This window comes from Dicentrarchus labrax, unplaced genomic scaffold, assembly GCF_905237075.1.
Source record: "Dicentrarchus labrax unplaced genomic scaffold, dlabrax2021, whole genome shotgun sequence".
NCBI classification, from domain to species: domain Eukaryota; kingdom Metazoa; phylum Chordata; class Actinopteri; family Moronidae; genus Dicentrarchus; species Dicentrarchus labrax.
The window spans coordinates 1,864,604-1,887,621 of record NW_026136713.1 but is presented as its reverse complement, the minus strand read 5'-3'; the positions used below and the strand labels follow the sequence as shown (position 1 = coordinate 1,887,621).

Sequence of the window (23,018 nt, the reverse complement as noted above, 5' to 3'; positions counted from 1 at the left end):
TGAGGTACACAAACACACACACACACACACACACACACACACACACACACATAAGGAAAACAATCAGTCGCTGCCAACAACCCTGAACACAATAGCCTGTATTAATATTTCACCATTCCCCTTTGTCTTCATTGACCACTGTGTACCAGAAACTCTTTGAATGGCAGCTTCAAACAAGTCTGGATCCAGGGCTGTGTATACACCTACCGGGGGGGCACAGGGCGAACATCTATGGGCTGTGGCTCAGAGGCAGAACGGGTTGTCCACTAATCGGAAGGTTGTTGGTTCGATACCCGGCTCCTCCCGCCACATGTTGAAGTATCCTTGAGCAAGATACTGAACCCTGAATTATAATATGAGAATTGTCCAAACAGTTTCTGATTTATCGTAACATTTTTATTAAGACACTCACACTCACATTTTTTGTATCAGTAACGCCCCCTGGTGGTCAATTTTAATAAAACTTTCAGGGTAAGTATTAGGTACTTATGTGGACATATCCTGTGTGTTTTGTGATGATTGGCCAAACGGTTGTTTACTTATGTCTCTGTGCTGAACCACGCCTCTTCTGAGGTTTATTCGTCAATATCTTGAAAACTAAATAAAACATGAACAAGCCAGCTTTTGAGAAGCTAGTGTGTGATGATTCACAGAAGATTTGGTAGCAATCTGACCTATGGTTTAGGAGTAGACATAGAAATTTTGCTTTTCATAAAATTCCAAATGGAGGAAAATTTAGTCCAGCTGATGTTAACAGTAAAACTGACACAAAACAATCGAGTTTCAGCGCCTACACAAGGTCAACAGTTTATCATTACCCAGTTAGCTATAAAACCTGTAGTGTTTTCTATTATTGTTGCTGCTAGCTTGTTAACATGACTAACACAACTAAAAGTATATTAAGATGCTAGAGGCTCTGTGGTCTGGGATAGCATAGCATAGCGCTGGTTTGAGCTAACATGCAACGGCTGTGCATGCAGATACAGCGGCCGGTAGCTCTTGCAAACTTGCTACATTATTGTTTTCATCCGATTTTTCTTTCAGCTTTTTGCTGAAATTTTTAAGAGCTAAGCCAAAATTCTTCAAATTGACTGGATCAGGAGAGACTGACTGGCAATGGCTGCACATTCAGAGGCTGAAGCCAGTAGGCTAGCTCCTTTTCTGTTTTTGTTTAAATCTGTTTACGGATTAATCGCTGAAACACCTATTACCTATGACAAAAATAGCCTACAGTTATCGGGAAAGTAAGCTGGGGGTTTGGATTAAAGAGCAGCAGACTTTGAGAAGATCCACCCGGCGAGATCAGGTGGACTAGCCCACGACAGCAGGTGCTGTGATCTCCCAAAGAGGAGAGGAAGAGAGTCAGATAGGAGCCCTGCTGCCCCAGCCTGGATTTGAGGCTGCTACTGGCTAATGAAATGGGACTCGGACTGGCCAAACAAACAGGAAATTGGAGACTGTTCATATCTTTACAGAAATCTGCTCCATCAACATCCCAGATCAAGTACTTGACGGGTGGCAGAGCCAACAGAGCACAGGGAGGAGGAGGTGTCTTTACATTGATGACGCTTGGTGGAAATTACACTATTTTTGTGGAAAACACACACTTTATTGTTCCAAACAGACTATTTGTATTATGTTTTAATACACGACTGGACGGGATCTTTAAATACGATTCACAGTGCAAAAATCCAGATGTGGTGAGTAGAATGTGATCAGAGCAAAAACTATGCAAGTAAGACCTAAGGTGTAATAAACCAGTTATTTATTAAGAATTAACTTTTGACATCCAAGTGGTGCACATTTCCAAAACAGAAAAAATAAAAAAAGTATTCAATCAATTACCAAAAACTAATTAACACATGGCAAAGCTACGGCCTTCTTTAGGACCCCTGAGGCAGTTAGGCAGGTGTCGGTGTATACGTCTTTGTAAGTGTGACTGCATCCCATCTTGTGGGTGTTGCACTTCACACACCTACCCTTCTGGCTCTGTCAGATCACAACCTCGGAGCTGCAGCACTTTCTCAAGCTGCATTCAGTTGTGTGTGTATTTTTTTTTCCATTGGTACTTGCTGGTGCTAATTGGCAATGCAATACGGAGTGTACTGAACTGAGGTTTGCCTGGTGATGGGTGACACAGAGATTGACAAGGAGCCACTCTCACTTAATCAGACGTAGTGTCATCCGTCTAATCACAAACACACATACACTCACTTCCCACACTGACCTTTCACAAGATATAACACAAATTGCACATTAGCAACTCCATGCAAGCTGCCAATCAAACGGAAGCTCTTTAAAAAGAAGGAGAGGCTGTAGAGAGTGACCTTATCAGGCTGTTGGTGTGCAGTGGAAGACCAGGCCACTATGAAGAAAAGTGCTTACAGGCAGACAAATGTGTGGTAATACATTGTAATACACTTTAAAATCCATACTTGTCATATACCATGCTTTATGTTGTTATTTGACAATATATTTCTCTTATTCCAACAGATTAATGGCAGGTTAGTGTTTGGGGGACTCCAGCTATCTGAATCATCACTGTTAAATGTCAGGTTTGGTTATCAGCCACTCACAATCAGTGAACACTATTAACTGATTCTGCTGCAGATGGTTGGAAGTAACTGAATGGATCATTTAACTATTTTAATTTTCATAATTGTGGTGAGGCTGAAAGACTTTGTTAGTCAAGATTTGGTCCAGAGTATGAAATCTTAAGCTGTATTCGAAAAGGATCCTATCTTTAGGGCTGTACCTAACTAATTTTGTCGGTGAATCAGATTTGGCTGTTAAATGCTAAGTTTTAATTGTTCATTCCTTTTTTTCCAGTTCAGTGCAACACTAAACTCCTTTATCAGTTCAGTTATAAAATTCCAGCTCACCATGGAGCACCTCTCCAGCCGGGCTGTCAGCCCAAGAGTCACAATGGACGTCAGTATTTGTCTTCATTTTGACACTTGGATTGTAAAGTCTACAGCCTGTCATGCTGTCGCTCTGTGTACAATGACTCAGCTAAAAAACTGAAGTGTTCAAGAGATTCGGCTGACGACTGAAAATGCCAGATGACTCGGGATCTTCTCAGCTGATCATTAGACTCATGAAGTTTTCAACGCCAGCCCTAGTTATCTTACCACTCAATGGCATTAAATATTTCAAATTAAGTTTAAGTGTGAAGGATTTAGTGGCATCTAACGATGAAGTTGCAGATTACAACTTGACCACTTGAATACCACTACCCTTCCAAACTCACAAAACACGCAAAAGGCTCTGACTAGAGCCAGTGTTTGTTTTGTCGATTCTGGGCTACTGTAAAAACATGGCAGACCCACACGCTCTGTAGATATAAACAGCTCATTCTAAGGTAACAAAAACACAATGATTTTTATTTTACGGTGATTTTACACTAATGGAAACATACCTATAAATATTATATTCCATTTCTGACAATAGATCCTAAATGTTACACACTGGACCTTTCAGAGCTATCAACTTTTACTAAAGAACCGAGAGAACTCCTAAGCTAAGGAGAAGGTCTGGGACTGACTCCATTGCCATGGATGACATAATGTTTCATGAAGTACCTTGCTTTGTCTGCAGTGATTGTTAGTGATTGTGAAATAAATTATCCATCATTTCACAGGAGCAGGAGGAATAAATTCTGTTAAATTAGATAGACAGGTTGATCAAAGAACAAGGTAAAATATAGAATTGTTAAGTTGATTGTATCTGACATGGAATACCATCATCCTGTGATACTTTTTGTCCAGCTGACAAAACAAACCATCAGAATTTGATGTGATAAATATTCATATAGCACCAATTTTAATTATAATGTGCACTTAATGAACTGTCCGAAGGGCCCGAAGAGCATTTGTACGTATTGAGTAATTCTAACAGAACTAACAGATAATTGAAATATATTAGATTCATCAACACTGAAATCACACACCACATTAAATCAATGAGCACTTGGCTGCGAGCAAAAGCATACATAGACTGTTTTTATGGATTTGGCTTAAGGGAGCGTTACATGCTGGAACTATTTCTCGGCAAACAACAGCCAGGGGCACTAAATGGTAAATGGTTGACTGTACTTATATAGCACCTTTCTAGTCTTTCGACCACTCACTACGCTGTACACTACATGCCACACTCACCCCATCCACACACATTTATACACTGATGGCAGGCAAGGTGCCAACTGCTCACCAGAACGGAAACTAATCATTCATACACACTGGTATGCAGTGTGTACGAAGTGTGTATGAAGCAATTTGGGGTTCAGTGTCTTGCTCAAGGACACTTCGACATGCCGGGGAGAGGAGCCAGAGATCAAACTACCAACCTTACGATTAGTGGACGACCCACTCTACCACTGAGCCACAGTTGACTGCACAGCACCAGATTGTATCGTCACAGTGAGGTTCCACTGGTTTGATGCCATTGTAGCTGTATGTAGCTGGAGTATTAAGGGCTGGGTATAATTTAAAACAATATATATTACTAGTACCAATACCAGTAGCCTTAAGGTGATACCAGTAGAGTACTTCATTAGATACCTGATGTCGAAGAATCCCTTGGCCTTGTGAACATGGCACAGCTGTCCAGTTTTCTGGAGTTTTTTTATGCTTGAGTAGTTGTCACGCATTCCCGGTTTTCCTGAAATAATCAGACACCATGGGCATGTGGTACTTTTAAATGTTTTGGTAGCATCTCTGTACACTGAACTGCTAGATCCTTCAAATACAACACCCCACCTCCACAGAGTGTATGTAGCTACAAGCTGCATCTACGGTAGTGGGCCAGCAATTTTTTGTTTTCATCTTGTTTTCAATGACATTGTGCATGTTAAAAACTGATTGTATACATTTATTTTCTATTAATGATATTAATATCCATTAATAACAAAAACAAAAGTGTTGGAGCTGGAGACCAACGGTAACATTTCCCCACCTGGGCCACCTAGTGGTTCTGTCCAACCATGTATAACATCAACCCTCAACTTCATATCAAACCCTTTTATAAAGCCAATGGAAGGTAGCAAAAGACCAAAGTCTTAAAATGAAGAAAACCATCCCCAGTTACGTACCATATGTCAGATCAAATTAACCTTAAATAGCTCTTAAAACCCAGGTATTAGAGGTAAAAAGCTTTGAAATGAAGCCTGCAATGTAGGTTTGTGAAGCCTGCAGATATGCTGACTCCCGCCGACATCTGAGCTTTCATCCAAAGCCTGAGCCCATGCCATATGTCCCACCCAGAGACCAGCCCATGTCAAACAATGCCAAGAACACTGCAGAGCTCTGCAGAGAAGATCAAACCGCTCTCTGTACTGTCTGTACTTGCCGTCGACAAAGATCACAGAGTGGGGAAGGAAAGGAAGAAACAGAGCAGGAAAAGAAAAAGAACATAGAAACACCAACGGGATGTAGAGAGAGAGTCAGATACAAGCCAGGGTTTGTCCTGTTCTCATACAGTGGCAGGTAGTCCAAGGACTGCGTATAGCCAGATTTGTATTTCTCTGTAAAGTAGGCGTTCTGAACTCAACCTTTTACCTAAACATCTTTATAAAACACATATGCATGCACACACACAGGGACAACCCTAAAGCACTCAGGCACCCACTCGAAAACAAAAGACGACAGAAAAGCACTCAAACAAAACATTGCTTCAAATCTCAGAAGAGAGAATGAAATGCAACATTTATGACCCAGACTCACGATGTTTGCATCCCATTTGTGTGTGTGTGTGTGTGTGTGTGTGTGTGTGTGTGTGGTGTGTACACACTGAGAGGACAAACAGGCAGAGAGAAGATGAAAGAGAAAAAAAGTTGCAGGATAGAGAAGCAAGCAGCTCTGCACAGCACAGCTTTACCTTCTTATAAACTTAAGAGTGTTAGTCAGGCAGCCAAAAAACAATTAAGACTTGCATGTAGTGCACAGAGAAAATCTTGTAGGTGTCACAAATCCTTTTGTCCCGCTGGGGCAGCCATGTTGGGAACACTGTGAGGTAATTTGTAGCAGCGTATGGAAGAAAATGTGATCACTTATATCTGTCTGGAGAGGTTCTTTAGATTGACTGTGTATAGCATGCTCTATGTTTTGAACTATCAATAGTAATGTGACGAAAATGGTCCAGGTCCAGTATGCAGAGAAAAAAAACATATCAGACATGTATTATTGTTCCAAAGGACTGTCTGTATGTCTTAATAAAAGTTTCAATGGGATATTTAACTCAAGGTCCAATTACAACCTTTTTCCAGTTAGTCACTTTGCTATGATGATGATGATGATGATGATGTGGCTTTTTCCACAGAAACCAAACTTGTTAGTTGTAAATCTTTAACTTTCATTATTAAAAACATTAGTTTGACAAAAACTTCTTAGCTCTTTCTGGAACTTTTAAAAGCATCTTGTGGTCAGAAGATAGAATTTGTAATCATGCAACTTTCCTTCAATTGAGGAAGACCGTGGGAAGTCAGTGGTACCCAGTTAGATTAGCTGTTCAGCCCTTATTGCCTCCCTACCCAACCCAGTCTCACTTTCAACTCATCAAAAACGGCAGCTTGGTCAGTGGCCCTACGCTTCAAACTAGGACACTGCAGAGCCATGTACGTGCAAAACTGACCTACAGTCAAGTTGGCAACAATTAATATACAATGTCTGGTTTACTTTCAAATTAAAGCTTGCTGAAAAACATTCCACATTTTATGAGTTCCAGTGGTTGCAGTTTTATTAGGTTTAGGCCCAGAAACTACTCGGTTAAGTTAAGGAAAAGACTATGGTTTTGGTTAAAATAAATATGTAACTTAAAAAGAAGTCGATTTTGATTTTAGTTTCACAGGGGACTCCCAACAGACGTCTCCTGGGTGAGAGTCCTGTTTTTGCTGGAGCCATCCATCTACCTGTTCCAGATGCAGATTGTATCACTCTCTTATCACCTGACTTCAACAGCACATCAGATTATTACACTGGACTAGTTTAAAGCGTAGATCCACAGACAAAGCTGCCATATTTGATGATTTGAGAGTGAGAACGGGCTGGCCCATCACTGACTTACCACACTCTGTATGTACACCTGTCTGTCCCCTCTTTCAGTCATTTAGTTTATGATAAGCAATATGTATCAAGTGAGCACAATATCACCCATAATGTCAAAGGTCTTGAGAAGTCTTACTAGATTTTGACAGAGGGCCCCCTGCAAAAGAAGGAGTCACCAAAGTGGCTAATGCAGGACATTCAGGACACATTCATATTGTACTTTACTGGAACAAAATCCCTAACAAAATGACAGTTCATCAACAGCTAGCCTGACTCTGTTCGAAAATACACCTACCAACACCTCTAAAGCTCACTAATTAATATGTTGCATCTGCTACTGTACGTGCTGGAACTGTTTTCTGGTGAACAGCCTGGTGCAGTGACTATTCGTAGCTTCCTGAAGTTTGTGTTATCGATTTGTTTTAATAAAGGAGAAAGGAAAACTAAAGCAAGATCACCAGAATTCTATTTAGAAGTTATAACTAGATAGATGAGCACTCAGGACCAATGTTTCCTGTTCTCTGAAAGTCTGCTGTCCTATGACTAATAATTTATTATGCCCTGTCAGTCATTAGTCACCGCTCCAATTGGGTCCCGGATGTCCAGTGTGCACAAGCAGTTGGTGGCAAATATTTTTAGATCTTGAGACATTTCTATCTACAGTTTTACCTTCTATTCCTTTCCCCTCAGAGCACTCATAACTCTCCTCCCACCACTCCTACAATCTATACTCCTCCTTGAGCTCCCAATTTTACACCTTGAAAACCTAACCATTTTATTTTTTCCTGAAAATACATTTTCCGGTTTAACAGTGTCTCATCGGTCATTAGTCATCTCTTTGCTTTGTACCCAGAACTTCAGACAGTAAAGGCAGGTTCAGAGGTTTTGCTGTCAACTGACATTAGAGGCAGGGATGCTGGCTTCAGAAAAGGGAAGCTGCAGCCTGAAAGACAGGCCTTTGTTCATATGAAAAATATACTAATCTGTGTAATACTGTAATAAGAGTAGAATTAGATGCCAAAGAGAGTGATTTCTTCCTTTTGTCTGCTTCTCAAACTCATTGCCATTGGAGAGAGTCTGTGTGTGTCTCTCTGAAAGGGAGTGTGTATTTAAACAGGAGATAGAAATATGATGTTTACATGTCCTTGGCCACATTCAAACAGGATCTCTTCAGACTCATTTGCTTTATTGCTAAGCTTTTTTGAATTTTTTTCTTCTTGGTTGTTTACATGATGTTTTCACTGCAACCAATACAGTCAGAATGCCAGTGTGGAGTCTAGAATTTGTGGCCCTTTTCTGTATGTCATCACAGAGCTTTCTTTATCAATTAAAGCAATAAAAGCCCCCAAAAATATAATAAAGAAATTGACAGACCAAAAGACACACAGCAGTGTGTTAGCAGTGTTTTGACAGCTCTTATTTTAGTGAGAAATCTTATTTTTTGAAGTTGTCAAGCTCTCATTCCCATGGTCTTCTCCTACTAAGCACAGCTAACCAATAGGGGATGAGCAAGTTGAGGAGACGAAATGTAAAGTTTGTAAATACAGTTTATCTTTATGGATTATGGACTTGATGCTGAACTGAAGAAGCCTGCCGACATATGACACACTTTCTCTAGTGTTTCTAGAGTTACTGATATTTACAGACACATTTAAGATATTTCTTAAAGGGAGTTTGGAGTAATATTTTCCCCAGAGAGCGCAGAGAGCTTTTCAAACTGCTATGTCATGTTCTGTCACTACTAAAGAAACACTAAGGAGTTCGGTCTAGAAAAGTGTCCTGAGATAACTTCTGTTATGAATTGGCGCTATACAAATATAATTGAAGTGAATTGAATTGAATTAAAGTATGACAAGGTTGACTGCTATTAGTAACTTATTACTGGCTGATCAGGCTAATTACCATCTATTTGTACTCAATTTCAAGCAGCTCTATGCAGTAATTGGTTGTCTTTGTCTGTATCACTCAATGCTGAAAGTACAGAACACAACTATTAATAAACTAAAAACAATAAATAATTATACAAATATTTGTATATATACTGTAATAGTACATCAATAGTGAATGTAGTGAAAGTGCAGCTTTATTGCTTTGATTGAAGGCTCTATAATGTGCTGGTGCTAGTGCTCCTAATGGCATTTGCAACAATCCACCGGGCCTGAACAAAAACAACCAAAGAATAGAAATATAGTTGATTGTTTTGAGTTGATTGACTCCAACCCAAGTGTCTTTAAATCTTTCTTGGCTCTGATTGCCTGGTTTCGTTCCAGCCCGGTGGATTCTTGTAAATGTCATTGGGAGCACTAGAACGAGCCGATTTTTTTCTGTATCATGTACTACTGTCAAAATTTCAGCAAATATGAGAACATTTTATTTTATAACAGTTACCTACTGCAGCTTTAACGTACAGGAGAATTTGCTGTCAGCTTTGCCATCAGTTTGCTATGTGTCTTTTTTCTTTTGTACACAATTTCTACAACTAATATAAATGACCGAATGAGTAATTTAATCTTTTTTTACTATCGCCAATCATTTCAGACCTCTGAATAAAATCAGATGTGGATCTTTTGTGTTTAAGAACTTCTGGTCTAGACCTTTACAACCTTACCTTTCACCTTGCTTACATAAAGGACACAATGCATTGGCACAAAACATGAATCGTGAGATGTGGAATCCTGCAATATGGATGTAATTCTTAAGAAACAGGGCTGGACAGCCTTTGACAAAGGAACACAAGAACATTTTACAGCATTGGAAACCATTTGTAACACTGAGTAAAGCTCTGGGCAAACAAGTTGAAAGACTCAGCTTTACTTTTTACTACTTTTAAAGATATATTTGAGGAGAATTTAGTCCTCCAATTCTAATGATGATTGTAAGAAGTTCCTGAAATAAAGGAGCTGGGTGCAAGAATTTGAATGGCTTGCAATACTCAAAAATGTCATTGTAGGAGAAGAAATCAATAAAGGATTGTTTAAAAAATGACTAGCCCATAATGTTTGAGTATGAGAAGTAACATATTAAAGAATAAAGGGTGAAATAACTTACTTTTCTATTTATACCAGGATTTGTTTACTTTGTTCTGGCATAACCAAATTCCAGCTAAAATTCTTAACAATGATGATTCAGAGGAATCTAGTAGCTTCTCTTCTCATATCTTAAACATTGTCTGAACACAAGCAGGAGTAAAATAACTTAACCTAAACAAAGACTTAAGGAAGTATCTGATCAAAGAATAAGTGAGGTTTTAATTGTAAATTAGATTTATAGATGTAATTCTGCAGCAGTCTGACAGCATTCGGTTGGATTTGTTGTTTCTATCTCCTGTGTTCCTGAATGTGGATTTTTTATGACTGCACTTGTTCTTTCTCTCCACTCTCTTCCATCGTATGCCTGCATGATCTATTTATTTCTAAGTGTATGATTCTGCCTTTGTCAGCCTCCCAGCTGTCTCCACCTCACTCTCACAGCTCAAGTTTCTCATCTTCAGCCGCTGTATCCTGTTTTTTTAATATTTGTTTTTTTATATATTTTTTTATTTAATAAATACTGAGGGCATATCTGAGCCCATAAGAAACAAACTGTACTTACATGCAGTAAGTGTTTATGCACTGCAGAGTTGTTTGTTCTGGCTCAAGGTTCTTGGAACATTCTATTAGCCTAAGCATTACTTCAGGTAGAATCAAAATCAAATAAGGCTTTGTTGTACGGGTTCATCATTTCAGAAACATTTCCTAATAATGCTTATGAAGTTTCCTGAACTGGGTTAGACCATCTATGAGTGCTCACTTAGGGTGTAAAGTCAACTAGAGGCTTAGTAACTACTAGGGGTGTGAGAAAATATTGAAAAAGTGTATCAATTCTGTATTCAACAATTCTTTGTTGAATACAGAATTGATATTGATATTTTTTTCAAATGATGGTCTGTTCTTTATACTATGACAGTTTTCCTAGTATTAGTAGTAGTATTTTTCCTGTAGTATATTGAATTGTAAGCCTGTATTGTGATACATATCGTATTGCCAGATTCTTGCTAATATACAGCCATATTAGCTAGTTTGTGTCTGAATCAGCTACTAAAATTGGTAACACCACAATTACTGTGGGAATAACTTGGATGTAAAGTCATTACTAAGGCAACTGGCCGATCAATAATCAAATATATTGTTCCATCACCATGGTTACCATTAGCTTTCTGGCTGGCATTGGCCTCTTGGCATGGCACATAGTAAGCTAGATGGATAATCAATATCATATAAATAAATCAGGTTTCTACTCAGTTATTGTGTTGCAAAATGGCTGCAATTAATGAAAAAAATATGTGTGGTAGAAAAACTGCTGTTTTACCATCAGTGAGTAAAATACAGGAGTTACAATTCAATATATACTGATTCTGTGTGCAAGGTAAGATTTTTTTTAGGAAACCTGTCATAGTATTAATAACACGCCACTAAATGCATACAATGTGAGTTAAAAGAAAAGTTGACTTTTTTATGCAACCATTTTTAAAAATCGATAAAATATCCCAAAACAAAATAACGCAATACTGTACTGATATTTTCTTACACCCCTACTTGGTACACTTAGGATTCAATAATTCTTAATAGAGTCAGTGAGAGTCTTTAAAAGGTCCAGTGTGTAACATTTAGGAGGATCTTTTGTCAGAAATGAAATATAATATTTATAAGTATGGTATTTTCATTAGTGTATAATCACCTGAATGTAGTTATGTTTTTGTTACCTTAGAATGAGCCTTTGAGTTGCCTTCCATGGAGTCCGTCATGTTTCTACAGTAGCCCAGAACAGACAAAGCAAACACTGACTCTAGAGAGTGTTTTTTTGTAGTACATTTCACGGCCACTGTAGTTTTTCTGCTTAAACGAGAGGGTGAAGCAAAGGAGTTGCAGTCTGCAACTACACAGCTAGATTCCAATAAATCCTACACACTGGACCTTTAAATCCCCAGTGCACAGTAGGTCTGCAAAATATGCTAAATGTGACATTTGCACACATTTCAACATACTAATGATTGATGAATGAACATTTATTGAGATTTAAACAGGGCTTTTATTTTTATAATGTGCATATTGTGTATAATTCAAAAAATTACGAAACTGTAAAATACTAGTTTGTTTACATCAGTGACATAATTGTAAACCGTTGAGTAAATAATACATATATAATTGATAATAATTAGAATAATAATTATTGTTCCTCTTCAATACAGTATTAAGGGGAAAGTCACTGATATTGTCTCTAGTAAAAGATGTTAGCATTAGAGCTTTTTTATTCCAGATTATTATTCAGATGGATAATACTGGATATAGAAAACCTGCATTATGCTCAGGGAAAGCATGTTTTCCTCCAGCATTGTATTCCTTTAATTTCTGCCCACTATTGAATTGTTAGCGAACATTAAATTTGGTTCTGTCACAGTATATCCTATGAGCTCTGAACTCCTGAACAGAAGTCTGTAGTATCTATATCTTACTCACTTTTACTATGTATTTTACTATATCCAGCACTATAGTATTTATTTTAGTACGGTATTCATTCATTTTACTCGTACAGCACACAACGACACACCAACGTACAGACCACTGCTCATGTGTGGGCTGCCTAAAAAGGAACATAGCCCATTGGGGTACTGAACATTTGAGAAACCAAAAATATTGAGGAAAACAGTAAAATGTGTCTCAGAGTAAAATTACATTATTTTCACCCAGTTTTTGATCAATAAAGATCCGGTCATGCACATTCTTTCTTTTCACAGACACTGAGAAGAGCCCCTTGCTACACTGGAACTAAAATCTGTGTTAAAACACTTCTACCATGTTTTTTTCTCTTCCTCTTCACCCTCAGTGTAGCAGAACATAGTGCGGCTGTGATTGAGGGGGCATTTTTCACTCAAGGTTGTATCCAACAATTTCAGTGTCAGGGCTGTGGCACGCAGAGCTGGACCACTTATCACCTCTGCAGTGTAAAGCTACATTTCACGTTGGAACATTTCTGCTTTTCAGCTGCAGCTCAAAAGAAGCCAGGAGCACTGTGGGAGTACTCCGGATTTTAACTGTTAATCCTGCGGCCAAAAGCATAGAACATAATATCTGAGACAGTAGCTGTAATATTTCTGACTGCTGTGTCTAACAGAAAAGGAAGAAAACTGTGATCTGAACTTCTCATCGACAGGCAAACAAAAAGACATTAAAGACATTTGAATTTCAAGAAAAACATTCATTCATACAGTGGCTTTTGTTATGTTTGTTTAATTGTAAAATGAAGTTTGGAACTGGCAGCATGGCTGATATTTTTAGGAAAATTTAATACAATTCTCTAAATGTATTATGTATTAATTAAATTTTTTTAACGATCACACAGACTTAATTGGCTTTTTGACAAATTCAGTGTTTTCTTCTCTCTGACATTTGGCCATTGTTCTATTAGTTCTTTTCTAATGCAGGATGAGGCTGTTTAACAGAGAGTTAAGTGACTATAGCTTATGCTCAGGTCTTCACAGTTTAGATCTTAAAAAATAATAACGCTATAAAAGAAGAATTTCCTTTTTTAGTCACACTTTGTTTAAATTTTTAAAAGAAATTAATAAAATGCTGAAATTATACACCAATCAGCCATAACATTCTGACCACCTGGGCACCCTGGTAGTCATAATGTTATACAGCCCGATACCAACAAACTGTGATGCACTGTGTGTACTAACACCTTTCTATCATAACTGTGTCAGCAGTTTGAGCTACAGTAGCTCGTCTGTTGGAGCCTTTACTCCCCACGTGCATCTATGAGCCTTGTCCACCCATGACCCTGTCTCTGGTTCTCCACTTTTCTTCACCTTCCTTGGAGCACTTTGGATAGGTACTGACCACTGCAGACAGGGAACCCCCCACAAGAGCTGCAGGTTTGGAGATGCTCTGACCCAGTCGTCTAGCCATCACAATGTGGCCCTTGTCAAAGTCACTCAGATCCTCACGCTGCCCATTTTTCCTGTTTCTAACATCAACTTTGAGGACAAAATGTTCACTTACTGCCTGATATATCCCACCCACTGACAGGTGGTATAATAACCAGATAATCCGTGTTATTCACTTCCCCTGTCAGTGCTCATAATGTTATGGCTGATCAGTCTAGGCTAACTGTGTATATATTTAAACTTGTCTGATATTCCATAAATTCCTGTGACGCCTTGGTGACCCCTAGTGGAGGTCCCAACCCCCAGGTTGGCAACCACTGTTTTAATATATAAATATATATATAAACTATAGTTTTGTATATAAGTAATGATAAGAATGTAGGCACGTGTCTAATATACTAATGTATACCCATTCATTTTCCATCTAAAATATGAATTAATGTGTGATTTCAACATTTTCATACCGTGTTAGTAAAATATGGCTCAACATAGCTTAAAATATGTATGCTCAATACGTAAATACAGCTATAGCTCACAGGTATACGTAGATATGTGTCATATGCAATTTTTCTGTTTATTTAAGATTACACAGAGGTGTTTTTAGAAAGCTGTATTTTAAGGAATAGTTTGACATTTACCATCAATACCAATTTCATGTTAGTCCTTTTAATGGCTGATTGGTTGTTTTCATCCAGGCTCAGCAGATTCTTGTAAGTGCCATTAGGAGCACTAGGAGGAGCCAGAATCTGATTTTTTTTTACAGATTATCTGCCTCGTGTACGACTTTCATGATGTAGTTGTCATTGTGAGCTAAATTTTCATGTCTGGTGGGAAAGCTGCTAACTTTAGAAAACTAGTCTAACTAGCATTCACTTTCCAAATGGATATCAGCACTGCTCATAATGCTAGTAAGGGGGATATTTCACACATCTGTTTTAAATCAGTAAAATGCCCACTTTTTCACAAATATCGCTTGAGGCCTGGTGCTGTTCTGAGTTCTCTTCTGGCATTTCTTCTCTGTGCTGCACCTCCTGCGAAAGCCTCAGATGGCTTACTTGCTGTTGCTGCTGCTGCTGCTGCTGCTGTGGAGGAGCTGCACTTCAACTTTTAGCTCCAAACTCCCCCACAGCTAAGAACAGGATGCACTGTTTGGCTCTCTGAGGACTTCTCATGTGCGGGCTGCTCTGAGTCGAGCGCCTCCATCCTGATCCGACAGACTACTCTTCCATCCTGCCGACCCTGGATCTGCTTGACTAACAGCCCCCACACACAGACAGAAAACACTCAGTTGATTTCTCCAGCGTGGCTCTCACAACCCCCTGGTGGCGCATCGACTCACTACATCCACCGCAGCCACACATAAACAACCATTTGAAATTCATTATCCCCTTTTAATTCAGCCAAGCCTTCAAAGCTTCTAAACACCTTTCAACTGCTGCTAATGTTTTCTCTTGCTTGCCACTCGTTTGCCCTTTAAGATTGTTGCCATTGGGCTCCATTTTAATTCAACACTTGCTGCGAGAGAGCTTTGCTGTTGTGTGGAGAGAAATTAGGTTATGAGGAGGCAGTGTGTGTGTGTGTGTGTGTGTGTGTGTGTGTGTGTGTGTGAAGAGAGAGCTTGTTGCATACACACTTTGAGGCCTGATACTCAGCTGCTTACTGTCACAGAGGAAGTTAGCAATTGATAATGTCAGGTGACGGCTCCTGTGATTCTAGAAATGTGTGTGAGGATAATGAAACCAATGCACGCAGGATGGGAGGAGGGTGTTATTTTACAAAAAAAATGTGTGCTGCCCAAATTGCACAAGACTAAATTATACTGTTATGTATTCTTTTTATAAGATACACTCTCACACATGCCCATAGCCCCAGCAAATTCACTCTATGCATTTATTCATCGCTGTCAAAAACATTGGATCTCGCAAAATATCTCCCTTCTGTCCGTGCAGAGGACTGAACCAGCAACCCTGAGGCCCTGTCAGTGTCCAGGCCAAGCTGCCCGGAGAGGATGGACGAGAAAAACTGAAGAAGTGTCAGATGAAGGGAGAGGAAAGAGACGGGCGAGGAGGACCAGAAGGAAGGAGCAGTGCAGCGGTGCTAGATAAGGATGAGGGGCAGAGCAAAAAATACTGGGGTCAGGAGAAGCATTGAATTGTTTACTTCACTCTTTCATAAAAGTAGGATCCAGAGATAATATAAATAAATCTGCGATTATTATTCAGTTTTTTCTTTGGATTCTCTCCTAGACTGCCACACCCTGTCCCAACAAAATAATGCAATAGAATTCAATTGGTACAGCTTAGCCTTTTCAGGACAACATCAATTATTTGGTAATTTTAATTAATTTCCAAGTTTTTTCCAGGATGCATGGAAACCCTGCTTTAGATCTTGTTTTTCATGTTTATTAAAGTAAATTTTGCCCACTGTTTTTGATATTAACATTAACATATTAACATTTTATTTTAAATAGGTCATGCCAAAACAGGGACAAGGTCTGTACAGTAGATTGTCAAGTGTGGCCGCACAATGTCAGAAAATGCTATTTTGTTGTTTTTTTGCTGCTAAAGGCACAGGGTTTGTCATAATTTCATTGCATGTTAATATTTAGTCATATTGTGCTGCTTTTTCATACATTTGAGTTTTATGCTAGTGTGTTTAGGATAGCAAGACTGCTTAGCTATAGCAGGCAATTCTGTTGTTCTTAAAGGGCAGTTAGCTGGGTAAAGTCTAAGAAAATATTGTACTGCAGTATTTTATTTTGCAATATTTGATCAATTCTCCGAAACACTATTCATTTTTGTGGTTAAACTGCCAACCGCTAGATAGTAGTGTTTTAAACATAAACTGAGGGCTGTGATATTGGATGTTGCGACTGTGATAAATACAAACGTAGATCCCACTGTTCTGGTGGCATAAGAAAATAAAGTCAGACTTTATTCATATGGTGGTCTGTTCTTTATACTATGACAGCTTTCCTAAAACTTAATTTTTTTATTTAAATTGCAAGATATCGTCTACCTAACAGGTCACAATATATCACTGTATATTGAATCGTAACCCCAGTATCGTGATATGTATCGTATCAATACACAGCCCTAGCTAGCACCATATGAAGAAATGCAGTATTTGTATGTTCCGCAGTAACTGCAATATGCAAAAAAAGCATATATGAAAAATAAAAAAGCTGCATATGTGACACAAAAATAATTAAATATTAAATATTTTAAGTTAAATATACTTATGTATGCACTCTATCAGAGGATGTCACTAAGGTAACAGGAAAAAAGGTGATATTCCAAGATGGGAATATAAACTGTTATTTTCAGTCTGAGGTTAATAGCATTAGTGATGGGAATTTGGCTCTTTTTTAGTGATCCATATCATTTGGCTTAGCTCAGCAATTGTCAGGACTTTCAGCTCCCAAATAGCTCCTCATTTAGTACTTCTGGCTTTTATAATTCAACGTTTTGACTTGTGATTGGTATCCAATCCAATCCAATCCACCTTTATTTGTTAAGCACTTTAAAAACAACCAAAGTTGACCAAAGTGCTGTACAGGAGAATAAATAAGACATCATAAATGTAAACAGTGATGATGATGATGAAGACCACTGTGAGGAATATAGACAGTGATGACGATAACACTGGAACGTTCCCATGGCAGATAATATGGACGAAGTCCGACGACAACACGCTCGATGTCCGGGCTGCAGACACGCTCTTTCACACAGCCTGTTGTTTATGAGCACGGCCAGTCCCCCTCCTTTCTTCATGCCGGTCGTGGTGGTGTCCCTGTCGGCTCGAACCGTCTGGAAGCCGGGAATGGTTTCGTTGGAGTCCGGTATCTGCTCGTGTAGCCATGTTTGTAGAGTTTAAATCTCCTCTTCTTCATCCTCCATTTAACCCCCGCTCTGCAGCCTCGCCGTCTCCTCAGCTGTCAGTCTGCTGCTACAGTCAGGATGCTCGGGTACCTCAGGGCGATTACCTGGTCGCGGGTGTAAACAATGCGACTCCCCGTCGCCATGGAGACCCATGCAAACAAAAAATAAAAAGTGCTCAAAAACGGCAAAAAAGTATTTAAGCGACGTGAACAAAGTAGTAACAAAGTAAGAAAGTAAGAAAACAGTTAAAAATAGCTAAAAACACACTGAAAACACACTAAAACTACAACAATGATAGGAGCTGCCATGACAGGCTGCCTTTGTCTGCCATGGTATGCTTGCACATATATCACTAAACTTACGTAGCAATGACTTCATGAGCTTCTTCTATAATAAAATTATTACTATTAGAGAAAAAATTAATCACCAACTGCCATCAACAGTTATCAGTGGCTCTCCAAGTTCAGGGACTTCTGTCAATGTAAACTTAGATGTATATTTAGACTGTTTTTCTGCTACCGATCTTCATCAGTTAACTTCAATCATTTCTTCATCGAAGCCATCAACCTGTCTATTAGACCCTATCCCAACTAGGCTGCTTAAAGAAGTTGTTCCCTTAATTGGCACTTCTTTACTGGATATGATTAATCTTTCTTTATTATCAGGATATGTACCACAGTCCTTTAAAGTAGCTGTAATTAAACCCCTTCATAAAAAGTCCACTCTTGACCCAGGGGTTTTAGCCAACTATAGACCGATTTCTAACCTCCCGTTCCTCTCTAAGATTCTGGAGAAAGTAGTCGCCAAAGAGTTGTGTGACTTTCTACATAACAATAGTTTATTTGACAATTTTCAGTCAGGATTTAGAGTTCATCATAGCACAGAGACAGCTCTGGTTAAAGTTAATAATGACCTTTTGATTGCTTCTGACAATGGACTTGTCTCTGTACTTGTATTATTAGATCTTAGTGCTGCATTTGACACCATTGACCATGATATTCTTTTACAGAGACTTGAGCATCAAATTGGCATTAAAGGAACTGCCCTAACCTGGTTTAAGTCATACTTATCAGATCGTTCTCAGTTTGTACATGTTAACGATGAATCCTCCATAAATACTAAAGTTAGTCATGGAGTTCCACAAGGTTCTGTACTTGGACCAATACTATTTACTTTATATATGCTCCCTTTAGGCAACATTATTAGGAATCACTCCATTAACTTTCACTGTTATGCAGATGATACGCAGTTATATCTATCAATCAAACCCAATGAAATTAATCAATTATCTAAAATTACAAACATGTCTTAAGGACATAAAATCCTGGATGACCTGCAATTTTCTGATGTTAAACTCAGAAAAAACCGAAATTCTTGTTCTTGGCCCCAAAAACCTTAGAGACTCATTGTCTAAAGATATAGTCACTCTAGATGGCATTACCCTGGCCTCTAGCACCACTGTCAGGAATCTTGGAGTTATCTTTGATCAGGAGAACTCCCACATGAGGCAGACCTCTAGGACTGCCTTCTTTCATTACGTAATATTAGAAAAAATTAGACACATACCATCACAGACAGATGCAGAAAAACTAATCCATGCATTTGTTACTTCAAGGCTAGATTACTGCAACTCTTTATTATCAGGTTGCCCCAATAAGTCCATTAAAAACGCTCCAATTAATTCAGAACGCTGCAGCACGAGTACTGACAGGAACTAGAAAAAGAGATCACATCTCTCCTGTACTAGCTACTCTGCATTGGCTCCCTATAAAATGTAGAATTGAATTTAAAATCCTCCTCCTCACCTATAAAGCTCTTCATGGTCAGGCCCCTTCATATCTTAAAGAGCTCATAGTACCCTATTACCCCACTAGAACACTACGTTCTCTGAATGCTGGGCTACTTGTGGTTCCTATAGTCTCTAAAAGTAGAACAGGAGCCAGAGCCTTCAGTTACCAAGGTCCTCTCCTGTGGAACCAGCTTCCAGTTGTGGTTCGGGAGGCAGACACCCTCACCACATTCAAGAGTAGGCTTAAGACATTCCTCTTTGATAAAGCTTATAGTTAGGGCTGGATCAGGTGAGTCCTGAACCATCCCTTAGTTATGCTGCTATAGGCCTAGACTATCGGGGGATTTCCCATGGTGCACTGAGCTACTCTCTTCCTCTCTCTTTCTGCACTCATTCATGTCCCTTTACTGCATGTTACGAACTCCACTTCTTCCCCGGAGTTCTTGTGCTTCTCGTCTCGCAGGTTCTCATGGATCCTGGTGGAGCCTCCTGCCATGGTCCTGCTTGACTGCCATTGCCAATACTGTTGTTGCTGTGCACCTGTCTGTCTGTCTGTCGCTCTCTCTCTCTCTCTCTCACCCCAACTGGTCGAGACAGACGACCACCCACCTAGAGCCGGAGGATCTGTCCTAGGTTTCTGCCTTTTAACAGGCAGTTTTCCCTTGCCCTTGTCGCCAAGTGCTTGCTCATGGTGGTACTGTTGGGTCTCTGTAATTAATGTTAAAGAGTTCGGTCTAGACCTGCTCTATTTGAAAAGTGTCCTGAGATAACTTCTGTTATGAATTGGCGCTATACAAATAAAATTGAATTGAATTGAATTGAATTACTCTATGTAATTATGCTTAACTATATCATTAATTTCCAGAATACCATGATTTTACATTATACTTGCTATAAACATTTTAAATAATGTAAAAAATCAAACACTGTAACACTTGTATATTGAATGTTTTATTTATATACAACTATGTTTTGTTCCTTGGAAACTGGTGCGGCATACAAAAGTCTTGACATGCTTGCTTCATGTTAATAGCAAAGTGAAACATTTCTAGATTTCATTTAACTAATATGTTAGAGGATCATTCTGTTATTATTCTGTCTTGTATAAGACGACACATCACTTAATATTACATAATTTTAGTTTAATTGAATATCCCTTCAAGACATGTATTAAAGGTCCAGTGTGAAACCTTTAGGAAGATCTATTGTCAGAAATGGAAAATAATATTTATAGGTATGTTTTCATTAGTGTATCATATAAATACTTGAGTTTTTGTTACCTTATAATGGGAGGTTTTTTTATCTACAGACAACTAAGGTTGCATTCCGTGGAGTCTGTTGGACCGCCATATTTCTACAGTAGCCCAGAATGGACAAACCAAACACTGGCTCTAGATAAGGCCGTTAGTGTTTTCTGTGGCCACAGAATTCACAGCCTGTTCTCATTCCCAGGTCGTCAAATACAGAAGCCAGGGAGGTGGAAGCCTGCTGGACACAAGATGTCTCCTACTTCACTGTAAAGTCCATTCTCAGTGGATGAGCACTGGTGGCTTCAAGTTTCTACATCACACTGTACAAGTTGCATACTGGACCAGGATGACTTATAAATGATGTCACAAATCATGCTGGTAGGCCCTTAACATCAGATTTGAATGAGCACAGAAAAACTTTCCACTTTCATCAGATGAATGTGAAAACATTCTTCCAGTGTCAAACTCTGCACATACAGCATTCTGTACAGTGAAGATCAAACAATAAAAACAATACAAACACACTGAACCATCAGTTAAAGAGTAGCTGGGGATTCTACATTTGGTGAAAAGGATAAAATGCTGATGTTCCAGCCACTGTCAGGCTGATATGTTTGAGGTCACAGATGTGTATGTCTGAATGCTGGCGTCACATGAACAGATTTGTTGGAAAGTGTGCACTGTTGGGGCGCCCAGTTGGCTCGGTGGGTGGAGCTGGCGGCCCATGTGCCAAGGCTGAGTCCTTGCTGCGGCGGCCCCCTTTCCTGTCTATCTTCAGCTGTCTCTATCATGGAGGCAATAAAAAGCCCCCCAAAAAAGGAAAGTGTGCACTGTTGTTGGTAAAAGGAATGGGTGTAGGGATCCAACACCATCCCTACCTATGCTGAGGGTGAGAGGAGAGGTAAAGAAATGTTGCCACCAACATGGAGACGTATACTCCTCTTCCACTGGTTGGCTAGGCGAGTGAGCTAAGACATAAGGGAGAGATGGGAAAGGCTATGATTCCTCAGCACTCGTCTGTGTGATCTTGCACACCTCTCTGTTATCCCCAATCTAAAAACCAGAATAATCCATGTTGTGCCCTGCAAACAATGTGAAAAAACAAGTCGCTAATGTTAGATGAAGCACCTTTTCTACGTATCTGGATAGGTGGAAAAGGTGCTTCATCTAGCTTCAGCACTGCTTTCAATGTTTGGAGTTATTCTTTTTATCGTGTGCTAATGGTCCACAAGGGGAGCCCTCTCAATATTTCCTTCTCTCCGTCATATCGGTGCTCCCAAACCCCCACCTCTGACTGGGTAAATCTCATCTTCCATCAGACAGTTTGACAGGCTGGCAGGCAGCCACAGCTCACATCTGGCTGCCTGTCTCTACGTCATATCAGAGGCCTGAGATGTAAGAACTGGAAGAACCGAGCTAGACAACTGAGAAAACGGAAATTACTTAACAATACTGCGTGACCATCAGTGAAAACACTGTTCTACCCTCCCAAGAGTTCCACTCATTAAAGTCAATATGTCAGCATGGGATCAAGTTCAAATGTAGTTATGGGAGAGACAGATGGGTAGACGGTGAAAGAAAAGACAGAAACCTGGACAGACAGATATGAATGGAGAGAGGAGGTGGAGGGATGTTATTGTAAGTGGGACAGAGAGGAGAAGACAGTGATGTAATTTGACATGTGACAGTCTGAAGCCTGTCCACAGAGAGACAAAGAGAGAGCTACAAAGACAACCAGACTGAGAGACAATGATACAATTTAAAAATACACTGCTGGATTTTGTGACTGGGCCTGACACACAGGTGAAGGCCCACCAATTGTCTTTGTCCCACACATTTTTCTATGAAGTTCACATTAATCTGCAGGGTCTGGCATTAAATATCCAATCCAATACGATACCTGTCATGTAGTGATAAGTAATGCAATGTTATGTACCAGGGATTGCTGGTCTACCTGAATTCAAAATTGAGCAGTAGTCTGCCATGACTGAATGTTTTTTTTGGGATGGTTGCAGCCTAAAAATTGCAATGCACGTTGCAATGTAATTAGGCTTTTTTTCAATTTAAGAAAGTGAAAACTGCAAAAATAGCTTTGTTAGTATAATTCAGGCAACTTGTTCCAGTGATAATAAA

At 39.3% G+C, this 23,018-nt stretch overlaps 1 long non-coding RNA gene across 1 annotated transcript in view; it reads left to right on the top strand.

Annotated features, from left to right (window-relative positions):
• Positions 1-20,453, top strand: part of LOC127375279 (uncharacterized) — a 135,517-nt gene extending 115,064 nt beyond the window's left edge. Inside the window, exon 2 of the long non-coding RNA XR_007887344.1 lies at positions 20,315-20,453. This is a non-coding gene — a long non-coding RNA (uncharacterized LOC127375279). The remainder of the gene's footprint in view (positions 1-20,314) is intronic.
• Positions 20,454-23,018: the final 2,565 nt, after the last annotated feature.